This window comes from Dendrobates tinctorius, unplaced genomic scaffold, assembly GCF_039654945.1.
Source record: "Dendrobates tinctorius isolate UK_male_01 unplaced genomic scaffold, ASM3965494v1 ptg000086l, whole genome shotgun sequence".
Lineage (NCBI taxonomy): Eukaryota > Metazoa > Chordata > Amphibia > Anura > Dendrobatidae > Dendrobates > Dendrobates tinctorius.
In genome coordinates this window covers 22,215,572-22,227,252 of record NW_027361754.1, presented here as the reverse complement: position 1 = coordinate 22,227,252, position 11,681 = coordinate 22,215,572, and the positions used below count along the sequence as shown (strand labels likewise).

The 11,681-nt window shown below is 46.9% G+C and overlaps 1 protein-coding gene across 2 annotated transcripts in view; it reads left to right on the top strand.

The window, feature by feature from the left end:
• Positions 1–234: 234 nt before the first annotated feature.
• POU2AF2 (POU class 2 homeobox associating factor 2) overlaps positions 235–11,681 on the top strand; it is a 144,737-nt gene continuing 133,290 nt past the window's right edge. Inside the window, exon 1 of one of the 2 annotated variants that reach the window (XM_073585171.1) lies at positions 235–328. The gene's annotated coding sequence lies outside the window, so the exon portion shown is untranslated. The remainder of the gene's footprint in view (positions 329–11,681) is intronic. The other variant, XM_073585173.1, reaches the window with a different exon arrangement.

Here is an 11,681-nt window from a genome sequence, read left to right as displayed (position 1 = left end):
TCCAGTTCAAATCCTCTAGGATCACAGAGTGCAGTCACATGATCAGGATTCCAGACATGCAGGGATGATTGCAGAACCGGACAGTGCAGGATCCTAGGAAAGGTCACATGATCAGGGTTTCAGACATGCAGAAATGATGGCAGAACCGGACAGTGCAGGATTCTAGGAAAGGTCACATGATCAGGGTTTCAGACATGCAGAAACGATTGCAGAACCAGACAGTGCAGGATCCTAGGAAAGGTCACATGATCAGGGTTTCTAGACATGACAAGATGATCATAGAAGGCAGAGCAGAAACGCAGGCATCCTGCAGCTCAACAGACATGAGGTGAGTGTGCACACTGCTCTAGTGAACATGCAGGATAGCAGACACGAGATGCGCATGCACACCGCTCCAGGGGTTCTTGAGGCAAAACATACAAGGCAGACATGACAGAGATGGCGAGCATGACAATATATATCCTCCATCCTGGTTTATATGTTCCTCATCCTGATATATATGTCCCCCATCCTAGTATACATGACCCCCATCCTGGTGTATATGTCCCCCATCTTGGTAAGTGTCCTCCATTCTGACACTGTCCTTTAATGTATAGAAAAAATAAACCATTCTACTCACCTTCCCTCTGCTCCCCGTCGCACGGCATCCTCATCTGAAGTCAGCAGCTAACTTCAGTATGCAAGCGACAGGCACGCATGACGTTACTGACATGCACCCTCAGTCCCATGCACGTCGACGTCAGCTGCCGGCCTATGATCGGCCGGCAACATGTATTGCCATGCACTGACCCGATAAGTCTCTGTGCTGCAATACACTTCAGCTGAATGTGCACATCCAGCTAAAGTATTTGGTGGCATCTGTGGCTTCTCACCGGCCATGCCTGTTGTGGTGGTGACCTCTGCGACAGTGGTAGTCACACACCTGTATAATAGGTACATGCTCTATCTGAGAGAAAGGCGTACATTAAAAACCACCATCTGAATGAGGCCTAAACCAGATTATAATGAAAACTGTTAAGTTAAAAAACTATAAGGGTTAAGAGACGCTTTGGGAATATTCGGCATGGTATAATACAGGGAATCGTCCTAGTTTATAATAACACACACTTCCACTGAACGCCATTATCTTCCACTTATTATTCAACAGCATTCTCCCAAAATATGATACCATGTCAAGCCATTTGGCATCTGGGAAGTGCCATGCAAATAACTAAAGGCAAATGAGATGTCCTTGTCACACAGCATGAATACAAGCTCTATTCACTGGTACGGCAGGCGCAGTATACTCTGAACTTTCCGCAGTGAATACACAATGGTCCCTATGTTTATTTTTGTCAGCACGTCTTTAAACGAGCCACAGATAAAAGGAGACTCATGTAAAGCCATATGTGAGTCATGTACACCCACCACCGTCGGTCTGTTTTCTGTCAGTAAGCGTGAACTTGTTATCTATTCCTAAGATTCGGGAGAATGAACCATAGTGTCATCCTTAAAGGGTAACTAAGGGGTACTTCACACTAGCAAGATCGCTGGCGAGATCGCTGATGCGTCACAAAATCGGTGACGCATCAGCGATCTCGCCAGTGATCTTGCTGTGTATGGCACGCATCAGCGACTGCCCCCCCCCCCCCGCCAGGTATCGCTGATCGTGAAGGAATGTCCTGGGCCATTTTTTGATCGTTGGTCTCCCGCTGGCCAGCGCGCATCGCTGTGTGTGGTAGTGGGAGACCAACGATCAGCGAGCTCCCAGCGCTGTAAGCAGATGCTGGGAGCTGGTATCCAGGGTAAATAGCGGGTAACTAAGTGCGCGCGTCGCTTAGTTAGGCGCTGTGTATCCTGGATACCAGCGTGCTCGCGCTGGGAGCTGGTATCCAAGATAAACAGCGGGTAACTAAGCTGTTTTTGGGGGGACATAAGTATTTACATCTAAAAACTTTTACAAAACTTTCACAACATGTCAAAAACTTTTGATCGACGTGGCTCAGGGTCCTGAGAAATCCAACTTCAATGAGCGAGCCAAGAAGTCTATGGACTAATGGTATTTAAAGAGAACCTTTCAATAGATTTTTTATTTCATAGAAGGACCTGTCCTCAGATTGGCCCCACTCCACTGATTACGGAACAGTTTTTATTTTTCTTTTGTGCCCTTCCTTTCCAAAGTTATGCCCAACGGAAATCATGAAGAACGTTTTCCCTTCATCCAACTGGGCGTATACCATAGAATTTCTCTGTTGGCATGGCTGTCTTTAGACTGGCTGGCCGCAGATGAGAAAATACTAACATCCACAGAGAGTTTGTGTCAATAAGCACAGCCATGGGAGATATAAGCAGCTACACTGTCATGGCAAGGGTTGGGTCGCTTAAAGGGAGACTATCGGGGCAAAATTATGTCCTAACGTCAGGATGTTTCCATATAGGGCAGCTTGCCATGAGAATATTCTTACCCTTTATTTCCAAATTTGCGGTCTGGATGTCCACAGAAACTTCTTTAAAGATGTATGCACATCTGCAACCCAGAGCTTCTACGGACAGCATATGTGCAGACAGCACTGTCAATCAAGGACAGAGAGCAGTAGGGAGCACCACCAATGATTCAACAAGCCCCTAATTTGCCTACAACAATTTGAGAAGTTTTCTAGACATTCTTAGGGCAGCCTGCCCTACATAGGGATGCATTTACTTTTAGCGTAATTTTGCCTTGAGAGACTCCCTTTAATTATTTTATTGCTATTTTTGGTAGCATACTTTGAAGAGCGCTTTTTATTTTCTAGAGCTAGCAATGAAAAACAAGTGGATAACTACGAATCCCAGAACGGTCCAAAAATCCAGGTCACTGCAATATACATCCATTACATATAGACAGGCAGTAATGTAATGTTGTACCGCAAGATTTACACTATAGTTATAATAAATCATTAAAAAGGCAAAAATCTTAAAGTTGTAAAAAAGTTTAAAAAAATAGCAATATTATTTTTACCTTGTAATTTGTGCCCAAAAGTAATGCCCTAAAAACTATGATGTATCCATAGAAAAAGATCTCATAGACTTCAGGTTTCTATAGGGCTCAAAATAGCCATAGTTTTGAGCCCTGTAGACAAACTATGGTAAAAAAAAAACACATTTTGAAAAACATTGAGTAAAAACACTGTAAAAAAAAACACTTGATATGAATTTATCTTTGCCTCTATGTCAGCTTTTTAGTGTAAAAATTCTCAAATTAATTTCTGTTACTAGCAGCATTGTTCTTATAAGTGGGTGGAGCCTAAAAGAAAGGAGTGGTGGTCACTCGCGGACCAACAAATTTACTGCAAGTTATGCCAGAAAAAAGGCATAAATAATAGCAAGAAATCATTTCTGAGTTTCAGGATTTGCATCACAGAAATAATAAAAAAAAAAGTGCTCAAATTTAAGGGGCATGAGTAACGCCTCATTCACATGTCAGTATTTTCCACTGGCAATAAAATCAGGCACACTATTTTGATCTGATTTATATCGGACTTTAGTCCAAGAGGTCAACAGTTTTTAATGTACGTGCAGATAAAAAGTTTCTCCAGTATCTCCTATGTGACAGTCCATAAAAATCAGATGTCATGTAAGTGCGGTCCAACACTGTTCAAGGACCCATAGATTTGCATGGCCATTTTTGACTCAATGACTGAACCCATAGACTATCACAGGTACAAGTGCACTCTGTGAGAACCAGAGACAGCTCTGGTATTTGAAAAATGAACTAAGTGATAGAGCAATTATAGATTTGGTTTCCGTGGCACAGGCTGCAATCATGTGATTGACAGATAATAAAATTGTAAGATTCTCCTAAGGCTGCATTCCCACGGTGAGTTTTTGGTGAGTTTTGAATGCTGCATATTTAAAAAAAAAAAAAAAAAGGAACCTATTTTACCAAATGGGTGCAGAAGCGGTGCAGAAAATCTGCACAATGAAAAACTCATCGTGGTCACGTAGCCTTAGAATCCCGAGTTCTACTGTCAAAAACTCAAAAAAATTCCACAAAAACCGCCTACTACAGTAACTATCGCTGGTTGTTCTGCAGTAATGAATGGAGAAGAGGCACATGCGCCGTCACCACTCTGTTCCTATAGTTCCTGTAGTGCCTAGACCTGTTTTTGATAATTAGCAGATGGATCTCCACCGATCAGAAAGTTATCACCAATTTTACAAAGAATTGATACTTTCAATGTTGATAATAACCTTTTGGGTGCATATGGTGAACATGGAGCGTGCATGTGCTGGAAAAATACAAACTGTTGTGCACAACCTTTACTTTCTACGGCTATTTCACACTAGCGTTTATTCCACGCAGCGCTCTGTGCCGCTAAGCCCTGCCCCCTGCCGGCTCCCTGCCCACCCCATCCGGTCATCGCCGCCTACTATCGCACATGGATGCTTGCGATCTGCGCACCCTATCTTTAGCATAGGGTGCGCAGATCGTGCGCTGGCTGCATGTTAGTTGGATTGTGGCGTGCGCTGCGCACTTTTGAAGGTGCGCCGAGCGCGCCGAAATGCAACTTGCTGCGTTCGGCGCACACGGGCGCACCTTCAAAAGTGCGCAGCACACGCCAAAATCCTACCAGCGCACGATCTGCACACCCTATGCTAAAGATAGGGTGCGCAGATCGCAAGCGTCCATGTGCAATAGTATGCGGCGATGACCGGATGGGGCGGGCAGGGAGTCGGCAGGGGGCGGGGCTTAGCGGCGCCGTGAGCTGCGTGGAATAAACGCTAGTGTGAAACTAGCCTAAGGAAAGATGATTTCGATAGTTGTTTAGATGATAAGTAAAGTCAAGGCTCCAGACATGAAATATTCCACTGCTGCTCATTATTTGCATTTGAAGTCAACCGTTGGGATCTTCAGTGTCTTCATCCGATGCAGCAAACAGGTAAGCGCAAACAATTTATCAATTACCAACAGCAGGCGCCTGAACGACAGCCGCCTCATTGTTTCACAGGTGACTTATAGGAGATACATGTTGGCTGTGCTGATCTGGTGCTTTATGCAAAGCAATGGATTATCTGACTAGAATCCCACACCAACACAAAATCATTCCATTGTTGAATGTGTGGGCTGCCCCGCTGCCTTTGGGGACTGAATAAACTACAATTTTTAAAAAAGAAAAAAAAAGCGCAAAGCTCAGGGTTTCAATCACACACCCCATACGAGATCCGGCACTCACATCTCCTTAAATGAATTGCCTTATTGATCCAATCGTATCAAAGGCACAAAAAATAGTTGAACGCAACTTTATTAAAAATTAAAAAGGCAGAAAAGAAATATCCACTACGCTCCCAGGCAACATGTTTCAGACCTACATGGTCCTTTGTCAACCCTACAGGTCTGAAACATGTTGGCTGGGAGTGCACATTATACATTTCCTAAAAATAATTCCTAGAAAAGTACTCTTCTTTGCAGATTTTTTTTTATCATTTTTTGAACGCTAACCTTTTTTTCTCATATTTCAAATTTCTTTTATCCATATTCAGCCATATTCACACTATGGCCAGAGTCAGACTGCCGTATAACTCGAGCGAGTATTGCATCGCACTGCACGGACTGGTCTGGCACCTCTCCTGAACTGAGCGAGACACCATGATGGATTACTATACAGCTGTCAAGCTCAGTTCAGGAGAGCCGACAGCCATTAGGAGTTTTAGGCCTCATACTCACTGGCGATTAAGTCGGATGATTGCAATCCGATTTTAAATCTGATTGCAGTCTGACCCATGTTAGTGAATGGGTGACATCTTACTTGCAATTTTTTTCTCAGCGAAAATCGGTCTGAGAAAAAATCGCAGCATGCTGCGATTTGCAGCGATTTTCCTCAATAGAAGTCAATGGGTGCGATTAAAAAAAGGACCAAAAACGGACCATCCGTTTTCCATCCGTTTTTAACGGATACATCACCATTCTGTGGTATAGAACACTGTAAATGGTCCTGTAAATGACTGTAGAAAAAGAGTGGCTGGGAAAAAAAACGGATGAAAAACGGATGGAAAAATAAAAAATCGCATAGAAATCGCATGACACTGGCATAACACTCCACCCTTTTTTCCAGTCCTGAAATCGGACCGTTTTTTTAATCGCCAATGGGTATGAGGCCTTACAATGTGATTCTGCATGAGAAATACGGCAGTCTGTCTCTGCCCTATGCTTTTTTTCTTTACATATAAGACCGCTTTTTCATCAGTGTGTTAAATGAAATTTTCCCCCGTTTTTGATGGATGCGTCCATTCTTTACTGTCAGTGTGATATATATTTTTCTCATATGCAGAACAAGAAAAAAATTCCAAGAAGAACTTGAAAGACAGTGGGACGCTATATTTCTGTGTGCTATCCCTTTTTTTTATAACAAACCTATTGATTGGAATGGGTAAATTAGATTTGTGAATCGGGTCAAAATAAGAAAAGTTTCCATTTTTTTTTTGTAAAGCTTTAGCATCTTTCTTTTTTGTTGTATTTTTAGTTGCATTTTTTAATTTGAAAAGAATTGCATTTTGCAGAACAGGTGACTCAAAGAATAATTTTACAATCAATTGATTTATAAGGTAAAAAATGCAGAAAAGAAAAAAAAAGCCACCAAAAATTTTAGGCTAAGTGCCCACAATGAGGTTTTTATTTTGCGTGTTTTAGCTGTATCAAAAATGCAGCATCCTAGGCCACATTCACATGTTCAGTATTTGACATGAGTATTTTACATCAGTATTTGTAAGCCAAAACTAGGAAAATCCACATCCATATTTCAAAGAAAAATGTCTGAGAGTTTTTGATGTTATTCATGATATATGTTTTTCAGCCTTTATTGATTCATGGTCTTGTTTGGAGGATTGTTTTTCAAGCAAAAACACCTCAACAACTGACATGTTGCTTATTTCTCCCCATTAAAAAAGCACAGATTTCAAATGTTAGGATGGAGTCACACTAGCGAGGAATACGGACGAGTGCTATCCAGTGCTATCCGTTCTTTTTCTCGGCCATATTATATGTGCGAGGTGATCACCTGAACCAAATCTTATTTAACAAAGGAAAGTATAAAAAAAACTCTGCAGTGTTGTTCACAATCCTCTTGCAATAGTGTGGTAGGGGGGCCGGGATAGGGGGGTGGACCACTGCTTACCAGACGAGGCAAAGACGAGATGGAGACAGATTCCACTTGTAACAGTTCCGGATTTATTCGTCGTCCTCCTGACGACCACCAAACACGCACCGCAGCTTCTTTACACCACTTTGTCTCCAGGCCCGGGTACCTATTCTTTAGCTCCAGTCGCAGTCATGCACCTCACGGATCTTTCGCTGGGGCTGTCCTAGACCAATCTACCGCCGGCGCTTCACCTGCCCAAGGTCGTTGTCTAATCGGTACCCCCGGGTCCTCGTCTGTCCTGCGGTCCGTCGGGCCAGGGCCACCCCCTGACTATCTCTCCTCTGTCTGTCCCCTGGCCGAGCTCCTCAGCAGTCTCCGTCTTCTGTCCTGTGTCTTCCTCTGCTGAGCTCCTCCCGGACTACTCGCTAGCGCGCACGCCACGTGACAACTTCTTTTGGGTTGTCACATGACAACTTCTTTCGGGCCGCAGTCGGGGTATGGAGTGCGGCAGAGGCGGCCCCAGGTACCGGTGAGCAGGCCGCAGCTGGAACCATAAGCGAGGCAGAAGCGGCTGCGGGTGCTGCCGGGTAGGCTGCGGCTGGCGCCGCAAATGTACTAGCGGCGGCCGCAGAGCAGGCCGCAGCCAAGGCCGAAGATGGAATAACGGCGGCTGTCAGCAAGGAGGCCGCGGCGACAGACGGCCCAGCCTCCATCACAAACCGGAGCACGGTTGCGGCAGCGACAGGCCGAGACAGGTAGGCCGCCTCCGGGGGGGTGAAGTGTGGCAGGGAAGGCCGCTGGTCCGCTCCGCGCCGGTGACGCGGGACGGGGCGCCGGCTCGGGGTCATCGACAAGGGCGTTGGTTGGCCCTGCAGGGGCCGCAGAGTCTCCGGGAGCATGGAGTGGGGGAACGGGACCTGCCTGCAGGGCCGCTGGCCAAGCCGGGGGAACGCTCACCTTCCCCAGCGCCGCAGCTCCGTCCAGGCCTTCCCACCGTTCTCCCAGGGATCGGTGCGGGGAGTCGCTGTTCGCCACTGCTCCTCCGCAGCTCCTGGTCCCGTCATTGGAGGTTCGCTGTTGTTCTTCATCCCGCCATCTGGCAGGAACAGCCTCCAGGCCCGATAGTTCCGCAGAGGGGGTCGGTAACAGTTCCCCCAGCGGCTGCCCCGAGTAGTCTAATTCAGCGCCAACCTCCTCTTGCCCGGCGGTCACCAGCGCTGGAGAGGCACAGTGCCTTTTTCAGGTTTTCCTCTGGTGATCCCAAACACAGTCCCAATTGGTATTCCACGCAGGCTCCATCTTGCGAAGTTTCTTTCCCGGATCCTCTGATGGCAGCGATGATCCGGAACAAAGTCTCCAATTTGTAATCCACAGGTCAGCGATTTGTAATCCACGGGTGTTTGTAATCCACAGGCACTTGTAATCCACAGGGGAACAGTCCAAGTCCTTCTAGGTTCTTCAAATGCAGGCCTGCCACGGAAGATGTGGTATTAGCGGCGGCGATCCTGCCGACTACGCCAAATGTGGTAGGGGGGCCGGGATAGGGGGGTGGACCACTGCTTACCAGATGAGGCAAAGACGAGATGGAGACAGATTCCACTTGTAACAGATCCGGATTTATTCGTCATCCTCCTGACGACCACCAAACACGCACCGCAGCTTCTTTACGCCATTTTGTCTCCAGGCCCGGGTACCTATTCTATAGCTCCAGTTGCAGTAATGCACCTCGCGGATCTTTCGCTGGGGCTGTCCTAGACCAATCTACCGCCAGCGCTTCACCTGCCTGAGGTCGTTGTCCAATCGGTACCCCCGGGGCCTCGTCTGTCCTGTGGTCCGTCGGGTAAGAGTCACCCCCTGACTGTCTCTTCTCCTCGTCTGTCCTTCCGTCCATCGGGCCATGGCCAACCCCCTATCGCTCTGTCTGTCCCCTGGCCGAGCTCCTCAGCAGTCTCCGTCTACTGTCCTGTGTCTTCCTCTGCTGAGCTCCTCCCGGGACTACTCTGTCTGGAACCCCTCCTTCTTCTATTTATCCCCTCTCTCACAGGGGAATTCCCCTCCTGGGTTCCTGTCTCCCCGCCCCCCATGACTAAGCATTTTCTTGAGCCATAAGCTGTTGTTAAGTCCTCAACTACTCTCCCCTGCCATCTTGTGGTCATTTCTCAGTACTACACCCTCCTTTCTACCTTTCTTAGCTGTCACCCTACTATCCTGTCAATCTCCGTCTCTCCTGCACAAACCGTCCTCTCCTACTGCCAGTCACGTCTGTCCATCAAGTCACCTTCCCCACACTAGGACAAACTGGATGGCAAAACAAGTGCTAGTAATATCCCAAAAGTAATAGGAATGAAAAAATAACTTTTAGCCATGCCAAAGGAGTTGAAAAGAAAAGTCTTGAGTGAGGAAAAGAAGGGTTCAATTCTGGCTTTACTAGCAGAGGGAGACAGTGAGCGTCATGTTGCCTCCATCATTAAAATTTCTAAGATGGCAGTCCATTACAACGAGGTCAAGCAGCAGACATTGGGGACAACAAAGCTACAGACCGGCAGAGGGCGAAAACGACTCTCAACTGACCGGGATGACTGTCATCTTATTTGAATCTCACTCAGCAACAGCAGGATGACATCAAGTGACCTTCAAAAGGAATGGCAAATTGCAGCTTGGGTGATGTACACCGCAAGAACAGTTTGTAACAAGCTCCAATAGGCATGGCTCAAGTCATGTAAAGCTAGAAAAAAGCCTTTCATCACTGAGAAGCAAAGGAGAGCCAGGCTGAAGTTTGCCAAAGGCCATAAGAATTGTACCATAGAGGAATGGAGTAAGTTAATCTTCTCTGATGAGTCTAATTTTCAGCTTTGCCCAACACCTGGTCATCTAATGGTTAGATGTAGAATTGGAGAGGCATACAAGTGTAAGGGGATGGAACTAATTAGGCATGTCTCCGTGAAGGGTCCGGAACCGTTGGGGCTGTCACCTATATTGCGGGGTAGAAAGCTTGAGACTCCAGACTGTAGTCTGTGTTTGAGAAAAGGGGGCGTGGCTAAGCGGACAGAGCTGCAGCGTGCAAGTGACCAGGGAACTTCGGGCGCACGGGACGCCTCTGAGGTAAAGTCAGCTGCACTCGCTGAGACCGCTGACACAGCCGACAACGCTGCCACAGCCGCCCCCGCTGACAGTACTGACCATAAGAGACAAGGTCTGTGAACGGGACATAGGCATGCGTCAATTCAGCACAGCGAACTGGGCTGCCCATTGTAAACTGTGTTTGGGCAGTGTTGCAAATCTCAGTAGTGTTGAGACACTCACTGCTGAGGATAAGGACGTATCCCTCTTCATCTCCTCATCTGCTGGACCCAAGACCCACATCAGGATCCTGAGGAGTCGCCGCCATCGTCAGGACCACGAGAGGACACCACCAAAGTCAAAAGATACTACATCAATTACCTCAGGATTGTGACAGATCCCCACTGGGATGCAATCTAGGCAGCACTAGTCACAGACAGAAGTTCAACCATGACTGGCACCTGAATGATAAGTTATTATTTTATTGTATTGTCGGCTTTACTTGTCCCTGTTCCTTAAGTTATTCCCATTAGCCTTTTGCTGTATTAGGGAATATTATCCCTCCATTTTCTCCCTGCGTGGAGTTTCTACTGTATAATAAACCCCTGTTACCCTTGGTCTGTGTACAGTCCGTTAATGCATCCTACGTGCCTGCAGTCTCCTCACACTTGGTGTAGTCGGCAGGATGCACGTACGGACATGGCAGACCAAGAGTCTGGAGAGGGACCTAGATCCAGCATCTATCTGGGGGCAATGTTAAATATCCTTCTGAAGTTTAATGGGAATAACACCATGTCAATGGAGCTGGACTGAGCGTATAAAGGGAATGATGAGAATGCACCCTTTGGTTCCCTTTTGCAGGCAGAGGTCGCCATGATGGCTTTAGACGGAGAGGCGAGAGATTCAGTTATGTTGCGCCCCCCCCTGGATCAAGATAACCTTGACAAAGTATTACAAATACTGAAGGAGACTCACGGGGACATTACGACGCAGGAGAGTAACGTATGCGTCTGTTCAGGTGTATTCAAAGAAAGGGGGAGACGGTGACCCAGTAAAAGAACGCGTTGCAAGAAATTCACACTGCCATAGTCAGAAAAGATGGCTTGGAAGTAGGGCCGACTGATGTGGTGTTGCAAGACCAATTTGTGACTGGGATGAGAAATGCGTTGCTTAAGCAGGCCCTGCGAGAATGTTTGTGCGTGAACCCACATATGACCTTTGCAGAGGTGAGAAGGGAGGCGCGTGTGCATGAACAGGAGCAGGGGGTGACAGTCCTGGTGGCGAAGGTCCAGAGCGGGGAGACGGCCGTGAATGCAGCTGCTGAACCACGATGGGTGGAAGATTTATGGAAAGAGATCCAATCCATGAGGGAGGATCTGACTGAAACTAAAAGGAACGTGCCCCCGGAAGCAAAACCCTATCAGAATCACGATAGGGTGGAAGAGGATCTTGTCGGGAAGAGCCCCAATGTGTTACCTCTGTGGAGAATTAGGCCATATGGTCGGGGCTTGCCCGCAACGTGGGCGG